The sequence below is a fragment of the Trichomycterus rosablanca genome, chromosome 8 (assembly GCF_030014385.1).
Source record: "Trichomycterus rosablanca isolate fTriRos1 chromosome 8, fTriRos1.hap1, whole genome shotgun sequence".
Taxonomy (NCBI): domain Eukaryota; kingdom Metazoa; phylum Chordata; class Actinopteri; order Siluriformes; family Trichomycteridae; genus Trichomycterus; species Trichomycterus rosablanca.
In genome coordinates, this window is record NC_085995.1 from 9,314,263 (window position 1) to 9,325,016 (window position 10,754).

Genomic DNA, 10,754 nt, shown 5'->3' on the forward strand with positions numbered 1-10,754 from the left:
ACTTTCACTGAGCACTTTATTAGAAACAATATACTAACACATGGTAGGGCCTGCCTTTGCTCATGGTAGGGCTATTGTTCATGCCATTGATTCCACAAGATGTTGGAAACACTCCTATGAGATTCTCTTCTAGGTTGACACAATAGCATCATATTATTTCTGCTTATTATTTTAGGTGCACTTTTACACTGTGACTCTTCTGTTCTACGATTTCCCAAAACTGTTCTGCTGGATTGAGATCCGATCACTAGTAAGACCCCTGAATAACAATGAACTCATTGTTATGTTCATGAAACCAGTTTGAGACGACCTTTACTTTGTGACATGGTGCATTATCATGGTGGAAGTAGCCGAAAGGAAATGGGTAAATTGTGGCCATGAAGGGATTCACTTGATCAGCAACAATGTTCAAATAGGCTGTGCCATTCAAGCGATGATGTATAGTATTGACAACCCAAAGTGTGCCATTCTTTTTCAACCTGTCTCATTAATAAGGTGTTTTTGGCTAGAGAACTGCTGCTCACTGGATGCTTTTTTCTTTAATACATTTAGAACAGCGTTCCCCAACCTTTTTTGCACCACGGACCGGTTTCATATAAGATATAATTTCACAGACCGGCAAGGGTGGGGGAATTTAAAATAGAATAACTGTACTACTTACAAATGAGCTTTTTTTCCCTGCAATGAGACGCTGCTCCCACCTAGGGGTGATTGGGGACAGTAACACCCGTAAAAAAGTTGTGTTTTTATTGCTGATGTAGCAATCCCTAATTATTTATTCTTTCTGTGCGTTCTGGTAATAAATGACCCGGCCCGGTGGTTTGGGACCACTGCTGTAGAAGATCGACAGTTTTAGAAATGCTCAAACCAGCCCATGATCAAAATCAATGAGATCCCAATTATTCTCCATACTGATGGTTGATGTGGACACTACCTGTATCTGCATGATTTTATGCATTACACTGCTGCCACACAATTGGCTTATTAATTAATTGCACTAAAGATTAAGATTTTGTGCACTCAAACTTATAACCGTCTACCCATTTAGTAGAGCATTGTGTCTCAACCTTACTTAGCCTGGAGGGGGGTCCCACTGCATTTAATTGAGAAGAATTAAAAATAATCACACATGATGGGGTGGGAAAATCAACAGTCTATTAGCATACGGTAGCTCTCGTGATGTCATTAAAATCTATTTTATACTGCCCATAGCCTATGTGGGTCTTTCAGAATGAACACATATTTCATTTTCCCTCCACAAAAGTGCAAAGGTCAATGCACGGCGACTACAAAAGGTTTCGATACAGCTGTTGATGCGGATCCCGCTGAAGCAGACCAAGGTGAGAAAGCTCCCACCACCAGTTTACCATGATTTTAACGTCATGTTTTACACTTTGGTTACATTCATGGCAGGAACAGTAGTTACTCATTACACAAGGTTCATCAGTTAACAAGGTTATATCAAACACAGTCATGGACAATCTCCAATTAACCTGACTGAATGTCTTTGAACTGTGGGAGGAAACCGGAGCTCCCGGAGGAAACCCACGCAGACACGGGGAGAACATGCAAACTCCACACAGAAAGGACCCGGACCACCCCACCTGGGGATCGAACCCAGGACCTTCTTGCTGTGAGGCGACAGTGCTACCCACCGAGCCACTGTGCCGCCCCCATGTCATAGGAGTCCCAGAATTTTTTTTTAAGACAGAGGGGTTTAAAAAAAAAATGCTCTAATAAAGGCAAATATGTGTTGCTATTTGTGTAATAGTAGCATATTTTCGAAATCTGTAGAATGCTTAGCCTTTAATAAAGAACCATTAATTAGAACTACATATTTTTAATATTTTAGAAATGTATATTGAATATTTAGTATTAAAAACAAGCATTTGTAAACTCCCATTGAACTGACTGTTCTGTGACCATTTTAAAGCCGTCAAAGGTGTTCCTGAATGTCACCAAACAGCAAATACCAAGCTAACCTCCCCGGGGTTATTACACATAGCTATAAGTAAAACAAAAAGAATATTTCAAATGCCTTGTCATAACGTCAACTTTTTGTTTTGTCAGGTGAAAAACAGGTTAATTATAGAATCTATCGACAACAACAACGTTGTCCTTTTGTATTAGTTAAAACAATTAGTATCTGTAGTAGACAGTGACACCTTTTTATCCTAAATTTAGTATGATGTGTGCTGTAATAATTCTAATGAAAGGGCTGTACATGAATGATGCACTTCATCCCGGACGTTGGTCTACATTTAGTTGAATTAAGGTCAAATCGGGATAAATGTCTACAGTATCTTTTAGGATAATGCAATTAAAACGTTAATCAGTAAGTAGTGGAGGTTTCTTTTCAAATCAGGTCTTATTAACGTTTTATCTAGAAGAAAATTCCTTTCTTAGGCTGAAAAGTAAAACCATTTCCACAATGAGCTAATCGAGCCTTTATATAGTTATAGTTCTATACATTTTGTATTGTTAGTAAAGCTAAACTGAGGTTAAAAAGTGCTGTAAGCCAACAGGTATTGATAATTTCTGTTGTTGCTCAGTATATAGGTGCAAAATCATTTTTTAAGGTATATATTTATTCCTCACTGTGGAAATAGATTTTAACATCTAACACACTAATAATTCAGCCCAAATAAAAGGCAAACACATTGGGATGAACTAATAACATGTAAACAGTTGTACTTGTACTTTTATTGATTGACAACTGTGTTAATTAGGACATCCAACTCGAAGCGCCTATTTCATCTCTTAAAGTATTGGGAGAAATTAGCCTGTAGGTTTTTTCCAAACCTAGATTTATAATATGTAAATGGTAAATCAAGAAGAGCAGGTGTAGTTTTCATTTCATACTGCTTTAAGGCTTGTAATGGCACCAGTTTAAGATCTTCAAACAAACACTAAGGTTGTTTTTCCTGCCTATTATGATAAAAATTACATTTGCGGCATTTAGGAGAGCTTTTTATCCAAAGCGATTAACAGTAATGACTGAATACAATTTGTGCAATCGAGAGTTAGGGCCTTGTTTAGGGGTCTAATGGTGGAAAATTGGCAGTGGTGGGGCTTGAACCAGCAACCTTTTTATTATTAGTTACTAGTAAGGCACCACTACCTCACAATACCAAATTATCATTCAGAGTTGTTGGCCCATAATACAAGTGGTAATTTAAAGCCATAAAATAATGAACGTAAAACAATACGTTCTTTTTTATTATAATTATACTTATATTATTATTCTCACTGACTTTCTTAACCACTTATCCAATTAGGGTCGCGGGGGAGTGCTGGAGCCTATCCCAGCTTTTCAATGGGCGCAAGGCACACAGTAACACCCTGGACAGGGCGCCAGTTCATTGCAGGGCAGATACACATACACACACATACACACACCCATTCACCTATGAGGCAATTCAGTGTCTCCAATTAACCTGACTGCAAGTTTTTGGACAGCGGGAGGAAACCGGAGCTCCCGGAGGAAACCCATGCAGACACGGGGAGAACATTCAAACTCCGCACAGGAAGGACCCGGACCGCCCCGCCTGGGGATCGAACCCAGGAATTTCTTGCTGTGAGGCGACAGTGCTACCCACTGAGCCATCGTACCGCCCCTTATATTATTATTTTTTACATTAATTTATAAAAAAATAACAAGATCAATACGCAAATCTGGGTTGTTCTGTCCGAACTTCCGAGTCTCTCAATGTTTTCAAAAGACGATTTAAAACCCACATCTTTACTAAACACTTCAGCTGAAAACTAACAAGCAACCAACGCTCTTATTCTTTTCTTACTTCCTAAAAAAAAGTTCTAACAGGGTTTCAGCAGATATGTGATTAGATAAATGTTTAATATGGAAGTTAAAAGGTCAATGGTCACTGTTTTGGTTGTTTTTTTTAAACCACATACAACTGTATTACACAGCACAAAAACCTGACTCGATTTAACATTGGGAGAGGTTAAAAATCCAGACTGAATAATTAAATGCTAAATCAAGAAGAACAGGTACAATTGTTTAATTGTAATTGCTTTAAAAAGACTGTTTTTGTCTATAAGTGTGACTTACATTACTGGTGAAAAATATCCTTCAAATCCTTTTCTTTAGCTCCAGAGAAAATTAAGTGTCAGGGTCAGAACTATTTTTTCAAGGACCCCCACTATATACTTTGACATCAGTATATACGTGTAGCCTATAATAATGCAAATTCAGTGCTTATTTTGGTGCACCATTTTCCCCGAATGACTGCAACACAAAACACAATCGACTGGTCCGAGGGGTCAGAAATGAAAGCGTGAATGTTTGTTTCAGCCCTTTATTTAGTGATAAAGGTTGAATCAGTGACCCATTCCAGCTCACTAAACATTTCATCAGTGTTACGTCCTTTGGTGACTCTCACTTTTTCAGCACCCATCCAACAGGATGGTTTCCATGGAGGTGGCCTGACCTGATGAAAATTGGAAAACTTCCCCAACCATCTGTCCTAAAAGCACCCACACCCCCCTTTTTTTCTCGCTCCCTCCCTGCCTCCTCGGTCGCATCCCTCATTCCCACACAGAGCCTTTGTCAGCAGTTCCTGTGCCGGGACGAGGCGTGGCGTGTTCGGGGTAGCCGTGGTGCTTTCATAGGCACCTGCAGATGAGACAAAGGGCTGAGGGTGCCAGTGCTGAAGACAGATTGATGTTTTGTGCACTGAGGGAATGGGCGAGAGAGGGTGAGAGGGGGAGTTAATGGGAGAGAAACTTTAATTTTTAACTATTTTATTTTATTATGAGTTTAATGTTTATTTTTTATTTCTTATAAAAAATATAAGAGTATCTTAGAGTAATGAGTAGAGTAACATGATCTACTGTATAAACTATTTGTGAGTATGCAAATTCACAAATAAAATGCCTTTTCATAACAGTAGACCATCCAATGTTAACAGTACTTAAAGACCACCATCCATTATTTGCTGTGTCCTAAACCACATACAACTGAGCTAAATATTATAACAATTAGTGCACTACCAAATAGTAAATAGTATGTAAATTAGAACACTACCAGTGGTGTTGTTAATAATCCTACCTATATATTTCGTACACAATATGTTTTTTTTTATTGTTTGATAAGTTAGTTACTAGTATACTTAGCATTCCAGATGGCTAAACTGTAAGCTTGTCTTGTGATATGTCGTGAAATTCCTCTCATCCTATTGAGCATTTCAAAATATAAAATCCATGCTAATAATATAAGCATAAAGCTAACAGCCTAGCAACTAGTGATAGTTAGCCTAATAGGTATTAGTCACAGTGTCTTGATTTAAGCAACAACACCCTTATCTATTTATGCTATAGTAGCCAAACATGCTAAATAGAACACAAAATGAAAGAGCTGAAAGTTAGCATATTGGTTGGCTAGCCACCTTAGGAGTTGGTATTACCACTTCTGGTATTGGTATTACCATGCTTGTTTGCATGAAGCAAACTGAATCTATGAATCTAAAAGGTGTGTTATTAGCAGCCAGCAAGCTAACACATATTAGATCTGGTTTAAACAAGTTGAAAGCACTACTGGAGTCTATCTATCTATCTATCTATCTATCTATCTATCTATCTATCTATCTATCTATCTATCTATCTATCTATCTATCTATCTATCTATCTATCTATCTATTTTGAAGAGTTCTTCAAAAAGTTTTTGCACTTTTTAACCTCTATTTATTCTCTATAAGAATTTCAAAAACAAATGACATAACTTTTTTAAATAGTCACTTTCCTTTACGATGCATTTTTTCCAGCGTCGTACCATTTTAATGGCATCAGCAAAAAATGTTTTTGGTTGAGCGCATAGCCACTGATGCACCGCTGCTTTCACATCATCATCACATAAAAATCTTCTTCCCCTTAAAGCTTCTTTAAGCGGTTCAAAAAGGTGGGAATCAGATGGCGCTAAATCAGGACTATAAGCTCTCTCTCACTCTCAGACTCTATCAATTACTACTCCTCCTGCCCTCACTGTTTCCCATGAAAATATAAAAGTGCAGAAACTTTTTGAAGACCCCTTGTATATACATATCTATCTATATCTATCTTTGCCCTACATTATAAAACTGGATGTATAAACAGAGCATGTTAGAAACATCACATGGACAGATGCCATCAGTACCATAAATACATAAAGAAGATCAAACGATAGAAAGTCATGACCTGCAAATAACACGTAATCCTGAACATGTATGCGCCTGCACAGACCTGCCTAGTTAAACACGAACAGTTATGATCATGTTCAGATGTGACATTGGTGGTTAATGAAACACTTTACAGTTTGACTAAAATAAAATATATACAATTCAAATGAATAATTTCTAAATGTTAACAGCAGGGTGATACAGAAGCTAGAAGCTAGTTTTGTATAAATTTGTATAAAACCCTGATAGAGGTAGAAAAAATTTTGGATAAACGTTCCTTAGAGCAGGGGTATTGACTCTTATCCAAAAAGAGTGAAAGTGGCTCCTGATTTAACAGATCAGAAGTTACAAGATCAACTGATCAAGCAAAGTGGAACAATATAGTGGAGTATTTCTATCTTCAGAAGAGTGGCGGCTTCCAGGATAACAAGTCCTCATCCACAGTGCTATCCACATCATCATCAAAACACCAGTTGAGCAAATATTTCAGAAATAACATGTTACAGCACTTTATTTAAGTTGTATAGACTTGTAGAATTTATATCAAGGTACAATGAAACTGTTCTGGTGGCCCATCACCAACACTTCATGTCTCATCTGGGGGGTATAATTTGCTGGGAAGAGTGAGAGAGGAGCGAAGGGGGTGGAAATGTGGTGGCGGTGGCTGTCACTCCAGTCTGTGTGAGTCCAAGCTTTAGAGGCCTCGTAGAGATGGACAGCTTTTATGGGGTTCGCGTCAGCGCACAATAGCCAGGCTTTATTGGGCGGTAAAGCCGGAGCAGGCTTTGGCTGAGGATTCAGGGGAGCTTGGTGGTTAGTGGGGGAGATCCTGAGCCTGGTGGGGGTGTCGGAGCTGTTTTACTGCTTCTATTAGAAGCAGCCACCAATTCATAGGCATTCAGTCCATCACTCGTTATTCACTGAATGCGCCTAGTGCAGGAATGCATTGGGCATCAATTAGAATGGGTTAGCAGATAGCAAGGCGCAGAAGAAAAAAAGCTTTCTCTTCCTTTTGCTCTCAGGACAACACAGGCGCACTATAGACGGTGTCAGAACCACAAAGCCTTTTTTGTGATTCTCTCTCCATTACATTACCAGCGCAATATGTAAGGTGGAGATTCTTTTGATTCAAATTAAGTGGAAAAAACACTAAATCCTATTTTTATTCAGCAAGTATAATGGTCCTATACTCTATAAAGGTCTTTAACTACTTATCGGTGGCTTAAAAAATCCCCAGCGCCCTTTCTTCCTGGCGCTCTGGTTTCTCGCTCTTGCCCGTCGATGCATTATATTTATTCAAAGGCAGAGGGTCAAAGACAGACCGTTAAACAGAGCCGCTTGTAGCATTAACTGCCGCATCACTCCTAATTGTGTATCAATGAGTCAAAGGTTTGTTGTGCTGTCTGCCTTTTTTATATAAAAGAGGGTATGAATTAAAACAGTCTCTTGTAAGCTATTGTCAGCCGTGCGCTTGCCTCGCCACTTTGAGCTACTCTTTGCCTTTCGAACAATGAATTCCTCTTAAACTTCCAACATTTCAAACAAAAAAGCGGAAACACTACAGTTCACTCTGATCAAATGTTTGGGTGGCAAATAATGGCATTATTTCCACAACAGGTCCTGCTAAGGGCCTAATACCAAATCAGAGTCTGTGTTCCAATCTGACATTTAACTTTGTCTGCAAACTGATATTATGTTTAATTCTCTGGAAGTATAACCTGTACAAATCAAGCAGCTGATTGATTCAGTATTACACTATTACACCCCGATGAATTCATTATTTTTGCAGCAGATTTTCTGCATACGTTTTAGCCCTTCAGTCACATTAGTTCCTATTTTTTTTCAATATGCCGGTAACTGGAAGATACGCTAGCAGGATGTTAAACGTCTTCAATTGCATCATCCATTTCCTGATCCCTCTTCCAGCAGAATGATCCAGCTGGCACGTGCACGCAAATGGATTTGAGGATTTTTGTTCTGCTCAGATTTAATGCAAACTAACTAGGAGGAACCTCTTACAGCAAGGTGTTTGCTTGAATATGAGCAATTATGCTTCATTTGGAGCTAAATGAGGGGAATTTGCATCGGCTGAAAAGGGAAGCCGGTTCTAAACCGTGCAGAAAGTGCAGTAAATTGGTGCAAACGGAGCAACATGCAGACATGCATCTCCAGTATAATTGTATAATTGTGGAATGACTTTAAATGCAGCCGTCCAATTAAACTTGCTTCTTCGGCGAGGCAAAGGATCTGCGCTGAACTACGATGCAAGTGGTAGAATTGCCATATTGTAAAAATTGCCTCCTTCAAGGGGATCATTTGCACCAAAATGGGATATCTGGAATATGGACAGATGTCTTTACATGGAAGTTGAAGTTAAATGAATTGGTGTAGTGAGGTGGAGATTGGCAACGGGAGACTTCCTGCCCCGGATTGTAAAATCACGACCTTCGGTTGGTAGAGAAATGCAATAAGTTTCTTCTATCTGCCTTAAATGATTATTAAGTTTAATTTTTAATTAGTATATTGCTAAACTACTAAACATAAAAAGTGATGTCTGTTATACATTAATCTATTAATAATATATTATTATTATTATATTGAACATTTTTATTTGGGGTATTTATTAGGGCAGCTGTAGCCTAGTGGTTAAGGTACTGGACTAGTAATCAGACGGTTGCTGGTTCAAGCCCCACCTCTGCCAGGTTACAACTGTTGGGCCCTTGAGCAAGGCCCTTAACCCTCAATTACCCTCGATTGTATACTGTCACAGTACTGTAAGTTGCTTTGGATAAAAGCGTCTGCTAAGTGCTGAAAATGTAAATATTTGTGGTGATAATGCTGCATTTTTATGTAAATGTAAAAAAAAAAAACCTACAATTATTTTTACATTTTTGTGCAGAAAATGCATTTAAGAAACTTTTAACTTTTTTATGGAAGGATTCATTTTTTATTTTATTTAGATTTATTCATTTATCAACACCCTGGCCTTTACTTTCCATCCAGTCACTAAATTATTTGCTCCATCAAATTTTCATTCTTGATTCTGTCCATAAAAATTTACATTTCTACCTCATTATGGTTTAAATTTATTATCATATTTTAATATTAACATTTTATATCAACATCGTTTATTTTTCTGAGTAGAACAGAACTTTAATTTTGTGTTGAAAGTTTCTATACTCTCACAACAATGTATATCACAATGTGTGACTGGGTTAGATTTATTAAAAGCCCTAAAAATAAAGACATGAAACAGCTCAGAAGCAAAATATTTAATATAATATAATATAATATAATATAATATAATATAATATAATATAATATTTAAAAAAAATTTTAAAGGGTGGCACAGTGCCTCGGTGGGTAGCACTGTCGCCTCACAGCAAGAAGGTCCTGCGTTCGATCCCCAGACGGGGCGGTCAGGGTCCTTTCTGTGCAGGGTTTGCATGTCTGTGTCTGCGTGGGTTTCCTCTGTGAGCTCCGGTTTCCTCCCACAGTCCAAAAACATGCAGTCAAGTTAATTGGAGACACTGAATTGCCTTATAGGTGAATGGGTGTGAGTATGTGTGTGTTTGTGTGTCTGCCCTGCGATGGACTGGCGCCCTGTCCAGGGTGTTACTGTGTGCCTTGCACCCATTGAAAAGCTGAGATAGGCTCCAGCACCAACCCCCCAATTGATGCTATTTTTCTGCAGTGTCTCATGGAGATTTAGCCGGATTGGGCATTTGGAATGGGGTTGTTGGCAAAGAACCGGGCCAGCTTTTTACCTTCTAAAATCTGTCATATCCTACTGTGAGCTTGTATAACAATTCTTGACCTGTGAGTTCGTTTTTTTGACTCACAAATTTCAAAGAACTGATTTAAAAGAAAGTCAAAAAACCAAAGCAATGTAAAATTTATGATACACAGATTCAACCTCATGTTGATCTAGGTAATGGGGTTGAGTTATAACGTTCCCACGCTGGGGGATAGGTGGACACAGGTGTCCAGGCACAGAGCAAGGGTGGCCCAGGCCCCGAGGGCTGAACCGCTGGCCCGTAGCCCGTCTCAATGCAGGCCTCCAATGGTCATCGCTCAATAGGCCGGGTTCCACTTGATGGCGAGAGAAAGGGCCATTTCAGCCCCGGCCCAGCAGGAAGGATCTGCTTGTGGAAGACCTCTTTCAGGAACCTCTGTTTGTCTGAAGCCTGTCACAGCAGATGAGTACTCAGCAAACAGCATGAACAAGGATTTGAACCAGAAAACCAACCGAGCCTTGACAATATTGTGATTGGGCCTTGTCTCCCTAGAGGGGGCTGAATGGCCAATCGAGAGCAGGAGCAAGTGCACATTCAAAGCCAGACGTTGGTTCTTCATGGCCGCTTTTCATAACGGGGCAAGGAGTAATGGCATGGCACAGAAGACTGTGTGTGACGGGGAAGTCGAAATGTCTGAGCTCAAAGAATAGGGCTTTACCAAGACGGTCTTCTGTGTTTTCTTTTAAAGATGCAGTCAGAGCCAAAAGCTTGACATACGATCACAGGAACAAAGATGTCATATTTTATAGAGCTGTAGGGCAAGCTATTTTTTCAAAAGGGAATG